This window comes from Elephantulus edwardii, unplaced genomic scaffold (assembly GCF_000299155.1).
Source record: "Elephantulus edwardii isolate Elephantulus edwardi_28Jun2011 unplaced genomic scaffold, EleEdw1.0 scaffold00106, whole genome shotgun sequence".
Taxonomy (NCBI): domain Eukaryota; kingdom Metazoa; phylum Chordata; class Mammalia; order Macroscelidea; family Macroscelididae; genus Elephantulus; species Elephantulus edwardii.
Genome location: NW_006399856.1, coordinates 5,974,275 through 5,983,550, shown reverse-complemented (window position 1 = coordinate 5,983,550; position 9,276 = coordinate 5,974,275). Strand labels below are relative to the sequence as shown.

Sequence of the window (9,276 nt, the reverse complement as noted above, 5' to 3'; positions counted from 1 at the left end):
CACAAATAATAAATTTAAAAAAAAAAAAAAAGAAGTTGCACTACTAAAACAGAGGCCACGCCTCTCTGGTGGTTTGAATCCGCTAGCAGCTCTGTCTGAGAAAGAAGAGCAATCCCCTCCTGTGTGACGTACAGCCTTGGCGACCCATTGGAGTCAGTTTCAAATGATTGCACTGAGTCGTTTGATTTTTTGGTTTTGCTTTTGAGGGGGGAGGGGTGGTTTGAATGGATTTCACAGGGAAAATAAATGTCTATGCACATTCAAATCACTTACCAACTCATTCTTACAACTCTTCTGCTTTACAAAATCCTTCTTGTAAAATCTTTGATACCACAAACTCTTTTATCAAAGAGAATAGAGACGAACCTCAGAAATTCTTAATTTCTTAAAATGGGCCAAATACTAAAGAGGCAGGCAGCACCTGCATCCCGGCAAGCTAATGTGTTGAATAATCAGGCATCCCAAACAGAGCTGAAATAGAGTAATTTACTCAGCTAATCATTCTATGAAATAGAACATTTGATTTTCTGCACCAAGTTGCAGTAAAGTAAATGCATACCTCATTTGATTAAATAAAGTACTACAAACAGAATCATTGAGCTCAACGTGTGGTTTTTAGCAAGCACTCAGTAAATCTCAGTTTCCTTCCTTGGAGAAGACACTTTTTTCTTTCTTTCTTTTTTTTTTAAATGTGCCAAAGGCACAGAAAGACTAAGTCTCCGTGAATCCAAACCTTCAACTTGCATGCTGCTTAAATCTTCAATATATTGTGGAAGGGGATCTAAGCTTTATATCTTTTTTACAAAGTGATATGATAACAACAGTTTAAAAAAAAAAAAAGAACACCATAAGTGAGATGTTTGAAAGGACAGAACTTTATTTTTTAACTTTTGGGGAAGTTAGAAGCTCAAAGCAACATGCTTCCCTTTCTGTAGCTCTGGGATTTCCTCAGTGCTCCTTGTGATTGTCACATGGTGTCTGTTTTCCCCAATGTCTGTGTTTCTGCACCTATTGCAGTGTTTTTGTCTTAGCTACCTAATGCTGCCGAATCAGAGATAGTACAAGTGTGTGGTTTTAAACAAACATTTATTCTCTTCCATTATAGCAGACTATAAGTCCAAGTTCAAGGTACCTGCTCTAGGGTAAGGGAGCGGTGGGAACAGTCTAGAGGGAGTTAGGGCAGTGAGTTCAAAGACAGTTTGGACCCAGTGTCCCCGGGGGATAAAAATAGGCTCTTTTATCTCATTTGATTTGCAGCCATAGAAACGTCCTGGAGGGTCGGCTATGAGGTGGTTCCAACTAAAGATGATTTGATAAATTTTTATCTCTAGGGAGGATCCTCTGTCTTTGTTGATTCTGAAATCAAATATTTGTTTCCTTCAGTATCTGTAGCTTGGAGTCCCTGAAGATCTTCGTGTGTCAGCCTTCCGGTGTAAAGAAGCTTCTTAGATCGGGCTCAGCTCCAAAACTTTACTCTTGGCAGTTATTTCTTGGTGGCACTGAGGTTGCCCTTTCAGCTTAATTTCTTCATTTCGGTGGGAGAAAGATGTGTAGTCCCCTCCCAGACTATTTGCAGCCTTCAAAAAGCTGCTGCAGGATCAGGACTGAGTTGGTTCTCTCTCCATCGCAATGAGTTGTTCTGAGTTGTTTATCTCTCATCTCAATTCACTGCCCTCAAGTCAGAGCTGATTCCTAGCTGACCTTGGAGCAGCTTTGCAGAGGCTGTAAATCATGAGAGGAGTTGCCCATCCTTCTCCCTCAGAGCACCTAGAGACTCGAACATCTGGCTTTAGGTTGGCAGTGCAACTCCCTGTCACCTAGGCCACCAAAACTTCCTAGAACTGGAAAAATTGCAAGTCAAGTCTCTGCTAGAAATTCGAGCTCCCACTTGGAAAACAAGTGCCATGTGCAGGTTGCAAGCCACCAAATCTCTTGATTGACAGAGTCAGAAACAGATTGCATTTCTCAAAGATGGAGGTCTACTGAACTGTTGAATATATGTGACACTCCACAGTCTAGCAAAAATTTAATATCCTTCAGAAGGCTACCGAGAAGACTCACTCCATCCTTCCTGAATTTCCACTCCACCAACTCAACTTGCATTTTTTCCCATTCTGATAATCATTTAACTACCTCAGATTTTGAATATTTTGAACATTCAGGTCTGTTCTGATTTTTGCTGCATCAGCCATGGCAGAACAGTTCAAATCAGTTCAAAGTCTTGTACTTTTATAACTCAGAAATAATCATGTTGATAATTAGCCCTACACTAGAAAACTTAATAGCATCCTTAAAGAAAATCTCATTCTCCCAAAGTTCACCTCACAGGCACAGGGTCAGTGATGTAATATATATTTGGGTGAGGGGCACAGTTTAATCCATAACACAACACTAAGATATTTAAGTTTCAGGTTTCCTCATGATCTTAATTTGCTAGTAAAAGTTTCAAACTGGGTCTGTGAGCACACGTTTTGTAGTAGGGTTTCTAGCCTTTGATCGGTCACAGAACTAATACCTTCAACGATTTGAGTGTTAAAGGTGAGAAGACAACCACTTTCTATTTCCCTTGTACTTGCTGGCTTTTCAGATACTAATAAATTTTGAAAACAATTTTTTTTTAAAAACAATTTTCTGGTATAAACAAAAGGATTTGAGTCTTCTAGAAAATAGACTTGCTGGTAAATTCAAAGGGTGAAGTATCTTTAAAATGATCTATTGTAGCTTTTCAAGAAAATAAAGGGAAAAGAATCACCAAAACCATTTTACAAAGACCAGAGAATTTTTTTTTTCTTGTGTTTAATTTATTTCTGCTTTTATTACCCTGGTCTCTACATTTTTCATTATCTGGGAATAAAATACAGCTTTTTCAGACATATTGCTTCTTACTAAATCTTACAACCATCGTATGAATATATACAGGATATTCTGTGTATACAAAAAATAAACATACATATATACACACACTACTGGAGGGTAGAATTTTGAAGCTCTGTCTCACATACTTTGAGCATTTGGCCAGGAAGGACTGATTCTTGGAGAAGAATATCATGCTTGGGAAGATAGAGGGACAGTGGAGGAGAGGAAGACCCTGGCTGAGATGGGTTGATACCATAATGTGGCAATAGGGGTAGGTGTGTCGGAGTCAGTGAGACTGGCTCAGGACAGGGCAGGCTTCAGAGCTATTACTGTACATAAGGTCACTATGAGTCACAGATAACTTAAGGGCACTTAACAACAACAACAAACAAGGGGGAAAACCCTCTCCTATGATCGTTCCTGAAGTGTTGTAGTTAAGTGTGAACATGTGGTAACTAATTTTTTTAAAAAGAAAGAGCCATCCTGGTCTGCTTTATTATATGACATTATAGCGATAGATTTTAAGCATATTGATTTTTAGTCATTGGAAGTTGGGAACTATTAAGCATTATACGTATCTCCTGTAGTTTTTCTACATGTTCATAGTTGGTATTGAGTTAAACACAGCAGTTACCTCTGAGATAAGAGAAATAAAGAAGATTTAATTTTTTTATATATTTCACCAACTTTACAAGTTAACATCTCTACAACTGGAAGATGTTTTTACAGTAGGTGATGTGTCATGATTTAATTGCAATTGTGTGTGTGTTTTCTTTCTTAGTGCCACATATAGTCTATATACCAGAGATTCTATGATCTATGTTCTTATAGAAATTTCAGCCAAGGAAATCCTGTGGAAAAGTCTACTCTTTCATACAGGATCCTGGATTTGGAATTGACACACAGCCCAACAACATGGCATTTTTAAGCAGTTTTGATTTGTGGATGAGTTTGTTGTTTTGTTTTTTTGGGTTTTGTTTGTTTGTTTTTTGTTTTGTGTGGTTTTGTGTGTGTGTGTGTGTGTGTGTGTGTGTGTGTATTCTTCAGTGTTTGATTTTTTTTTTCAAATGTCAAAAAAGAGCCAAAACAAGTGAACACTGCATGTCTTAAAATCAGGAAAGGTGTGTGTCAAGACTGTACCATTTCTCAAGAAGCTAAACTGTATGAAGAAGAATGTGGCATCAGGATTGGAGGAAGACTCATCAGTAAACTGTGTTATACAAATGGAAGTCCCTTGTCTTTTGAAAGTGAAAAGGACTTGAAACACTTGCTAAAGAAGATCAAAGACTATAACCTTCAATATTGATCATATCTCAACAACAAAAAAACCCAAAAATCTTCACTTCAGGCCTAATAGGCCCTATGCATCTGAAAGTTGAATAATGAATGACAGAAGAATTGATGTCTTTGTGAGTTTTTGTTTGTATGTTTTAAAAAATTATTTTATACTGGTTTGCTTACAAATGTCATATGCACTATTTTTCACACAAGATCTTTCCTTTACATTTTCCCCTACACCCCCACACACCCATCCTCACCCCTCTAGTCCTACCCTACCCCTTTGGATCTTTATACACATTTTACATGTTTCTATTTCTACAATAATGTTTCTATTTCTAAAATAACACATTAATTGTCCTTATGGGACGGAGTTAGTTCACTTAGCATAATGTTCTCCAGCCCCTCCCAAGCCATATAATGATTTTCAAAATCATTGCTCCTGCATGCTATGTAGTATTCCATCATGTGACTGTACCACAATTTCTCACTCCGTTTGATTGTGGTTGGACATTTGGGCTGTTTCTATGTTCTCTCAATGGTGAACAATGCTGCCATGGACACTGATGTACATTTGTGCCTCAGTTCTTATTTTCTCTAGATATATTCCAAGCAGTGGAATAACTGGGTCATATGGAATTTCTATGTTCAGCTTTTTTGAGGAAGCCTCAAGTTGCCTTGCAGAGTAGTTGTACTAGGAAGAAGTGATGTCTTTGAATTGTGGTGTTGTAAAAGAGTGCTGAGTATTCCACAGCCTATCAAAAGAACAGACATATCTCTCTTTAGGAGGAAGTGAAGCCAGGGAGCTCATTAAGAACAAGAATGGTGAAACTTCATCTCACATACTTTAAGCCTGTTGACAGAAGAAGCCAGTCCTTAGAAGAAAACATCATGCTGGGATAAGTGGAGGGTGGGTCAGAGAAGCAAGAGGAAGGCCCTCTACAAGGGGATTGACACAGTGACTGTAACAGTGGGCTGGAACAGATCAGGGATTGTGATGTTAGTGTCAGATTGGACAAGTTTCACATCTATTGTTCATAGGATTCCTGAGTGATGGTTAACTTAGTGACATTGAACAATAACATTAAAAAGAAACATTCAATTATTAATGGTAAAATGAGAAGATATGCTTAAATACAAACTAGAAGTTGATAATGGAGCACTATGTAGCAGAATGAAATATTGCAAAATGCATTAAATTTATTAGATATTGATATATTTATGGTAACTCTAATTAGAATACAAGAGCTCGTGACAATTTAATCACCTTTGAATCATCTCTGGAATGCAGCACACTGGTCTATTTAACAACTTAGTAAATGTTGATTGAATAAATGGATTATGAAATGAATTTCTTTTAATGGTACTTTATTGTCTGTTTTATCTATGTTTAAATAAGCCTATCACAACCAAACAGAATAAGCCAACAGATAGAGCAGGAGTTCCTCTCTGAGCTCACAAAACTTCCGTTGTTGTTGTTGTTGTTGTTGTTGTTAGGTGCCGTCGAGTTGAGTATGGCTCATAGAGACTCTATAAACAAAAAAGATCTGAACCCTATCCCTATTCTATCCTGCACCATCTTCACACTTCCTTGAACACAAGAGCCCATTGCAGCAGTTGCTGTATCAATCCACCTGTTTGAGGGTCTTCCTCTCCTTCACTGACCCTCCACCCTTCCAAGCACCATGTCCTTCTCCAAGGAGTATCACCTCCTAGCAACATGCCCAAATTATGTGAGGCAAAGCCTCATCATTCTTGCCTCCAAAGAACACTCCATTTTCACCCTCTCCAAGACATATTTATTTGTTCTCTTGGCAATCAACAGTATGTTCAGTGTTCTTCTCCAAGACCACAGCTCAAAGGCATCATTTCTTTTTCTGTCTTCCTTAATGATTGTTTAGCTCTCAGATGCATAGCAAGTAATTGGAAAGATCATGGCCTGAATCAGACACACCTTGGCCCTCAAACTGACACCATTACTCTTCAATAATTTGGAGCAGTCCATAGCTCCAGATTTTCCCAGTGAAATACATCTCCTTATTTCTTTACTGCTGGTACCAAGGGTGTTAATTTTGGACTCAAGCAAGATGCCTCTCTATCCATCATGATGTTGCCTGTTGGTCCAGGGGTAAAAGGATCTTTGTTTTCTTGATTTTTGAGATGCAATCCATACTGAAAGCTGCATTCCTCGATCTTCTGCAAAAAGTACTTCAAGTCCTCCTTACTTTCAGCAAGCAAGGTTGTGTAATCTGCATAAGGCAAGTTATTGATGAGTCTCGCTCCAATCCTGATTCCACACTCCTTCTAATAGAGTCCAGACTCTTGTATAATTTGCTCAACATACAGATTGAGTAGGTATGGAGAGAAAGAATACAAGCTGGGTGTACTACCTTCTTAACTTTTAACCATGCAGTGTTCTCCTGCTCTGTTTGTACAACGGCTTCCTCATCCAGGTCTAGGTTTCTCATGAGCACAGTTAAGTGCCCTGGGACTCCCATTCATATCCATGTCAGCTACAACGTTTTATGATCCACACAGTCAAATGCCTTTGCATAGGCAATAAAACACAAAAATAGGTATTCTCCTGGTATTCTTTACTTTTAACCAGGATCCATCTGGAATCAGCAATGATATCCCTGGTGCCACAACCTCCTCTAAAAGCTGCTGGTACTCTTGGCAGTAACCTGTCCATACACTGTGCTAGCTGTTTTTGAATGATCTTCAGAAGTATTTTGCTTGCATGTGATATTATTCATATAGTTTGATAGTTTATGAATTCTGTTGGATCACCCTTCTTGGGAATGGGAACAAATATGGACCTCTTCCAATCCGCCAGACAGCTGCCTTTCAAATGTCTTGGCATAGACTACGGAGTGCATCCAAGGCTGGATCTGTTAATTGAAACAGGACAATTGGTATCCCATTGATACCTGGGGCCTTATCTTTTTGCCAATACCTTCAATGCAGCTTCCATTTCCTCCTTAATAACCATTGGCTCCTGTTCATGTGGTACTTCCTGAAATTTTTCAGGATCAATCAATTCTTTTTGGTACAGTGATTCTTTGTTTTTCTTTCATGTTCTGTTGATACTTTCTGGGTCACTCAATATATTACCCATAGTATCTTTCAGTATCAAGACTTGAAATTTAAATTTGTCTTTCAGCTCTCTCATCTTGAGAAAGGCAGAGGGATTTCTTCCCATTTTATTCTCCAATTTCAGTACTTTCCATTTTAAGACTTTGTTTTGGCTTTCCACACTGCCCTTTGAATTCTTCTGTTCAGTTCTTTCACTTTAACATGTTTTCCTTTTGTTTTAGTTTCTCAATGCTTTAGTGCAATCTTTAGAGTCTATTCTTGCAAACATTTCAGTTTTTTCTTCTTTCTCCATTTTTGTAATGACCTTTTACTTTCTTTATTGATAATATCTTTGATATCACCTCACAATTCATTACCCACAATGATCTTCAATCAAATCTATTCTTAAGATGATCTTGAAATTCAGATGGAATTGATTCAAGATCACATCACAGTTCTTGTGAACTTATTTTAATTTTTTTCAGCTTCAATTTGAATTTTCATATTAGTAATTGATAATCTGAACCTCAGTCCCCTCCCCGGCCTAGTTTTGACTGCTGACATTGAGCTTCTCCAACTATTTCTTCCACAAATGTAGTGTATTATTCTAAGTGGTACCACACTTTGGTGTCAATTTTCTGTACTGAGAGAAGCTGGGGTTGCTTGTGTGTCAAATGTCATTTGGATTATCCATGGTGGGCAGGTTTTGGTACTGCTTCTTGACTAAGGCAGACAAGGAAGTCCATCTACTTCCTAAATAACAGGCCTTTGAAAACCCTATGAAACATATGCACATGCACACTATAAGCTTTAATTACTTTGCTAAACATTTCTAATAGGCCATCCAACTACTTGTCTGTTTCTCCTCTTGGTAAAGTAACATGAACTTGTTCAACTTTATAACTGAGATGCTTTGTACAGTGCAAGCATGTGGTGTTCTATACATGTTGCTTTATTGCCATGAATGAAAGATAATAAAAATTGAAAAACTTATATTTACATTTATCGATATTAGATGATAAAGAACCTCTATGTAGCAATGTAGATGTATTAGGCATATATGATAAACAAAATAGTGATTCCTACAAAGATATTCTGGGAGCCTTGTTTTTTGTCAATTCTTTTAGAGCAGCTTGAACTTCTTCCTTCATCTCTACAGGCCCTTGCTTATATGTTGTTTCCTGAAATTCTTCTGTGTCAGCCAATTCCTTTTGGTACAGTGACGATGTAGACTTCTTCCATCTCCTTTTAATGCTTCCTGGATCATTTAGTATTCTGGCCAAAGCATCCTTAAATAATTCAACTCAAAGCTTGGATTTGTTCCTTAGTTCCTTCAGTTTGTCAATTCCAGGAATTAACAGCATATCAAATGACATACTTCAAAATAACGCTACCCTGGATGCACTCACCAAGTTGTATCAAGAAATCTGGAGGACAACCACCTGGCCATCTGACTGACAGAGATCTATATTTGTTTCCATTCCAATGAAAGGTGACCCAATAGTGTGTGGAAATTATCAAACAATATCGTTAATGTTACATGCAAGGAAGATTCTTCTGAATATTACCCAGAAATGTTTGGAACATCACATCAACAGAAAACTGCCAGACTTACAGGCTGGGTTTAGAAGAGGCCGTGGTTCTATGAATATTATAGCTAATGCTAGATGGATCTTGTACCAGAGGAATGTCTATCTGTGTTTCATTAATTATGCAAAGGCATTTGACTGTGTGGATCACAACAAATTGTGACTAACTCTGAGAAGAATGGGAATCCCAGAACTTTCAATTGTGCTTATGCAAAACCTGAACTTAGACCAGGAAGCAGTCATCAGACCAGAGCAAGGAAATACTGCCTGGTTCAAAATCAGGCAGGATGTATCCAGGGATGTGTCCTATCTCCATAACTTTTAAATTGATATTCAGAACAGATATTCCAGGAGGTTGGGCTCAATGAACAGGAATGTGGCATCAGAAATGGAGGAAGACTCAACAATCTGCATTATGCAGCTAACACAACCCTGCTTGCTGAAACTGAGGAGGACCTGAAGCACTGGCTGCAGAAAG

The 9,276-nt window shown here is 38.1% G+C and overlaps 1 protein-coding gene across 1 annotated transcript in view; it reads left to right on the top strand.

The window, feature by feature from the left end:
• Positions 1–9,276, top strand: part of SPAG16 (sperm associated antigen 16) — a 1,218,973-nt gene that overhangs the window by 1,140,516 nt on the left and 69,181 nt on the right. The gene's annotated exons all lie outside the window — the stretch shown is intronic.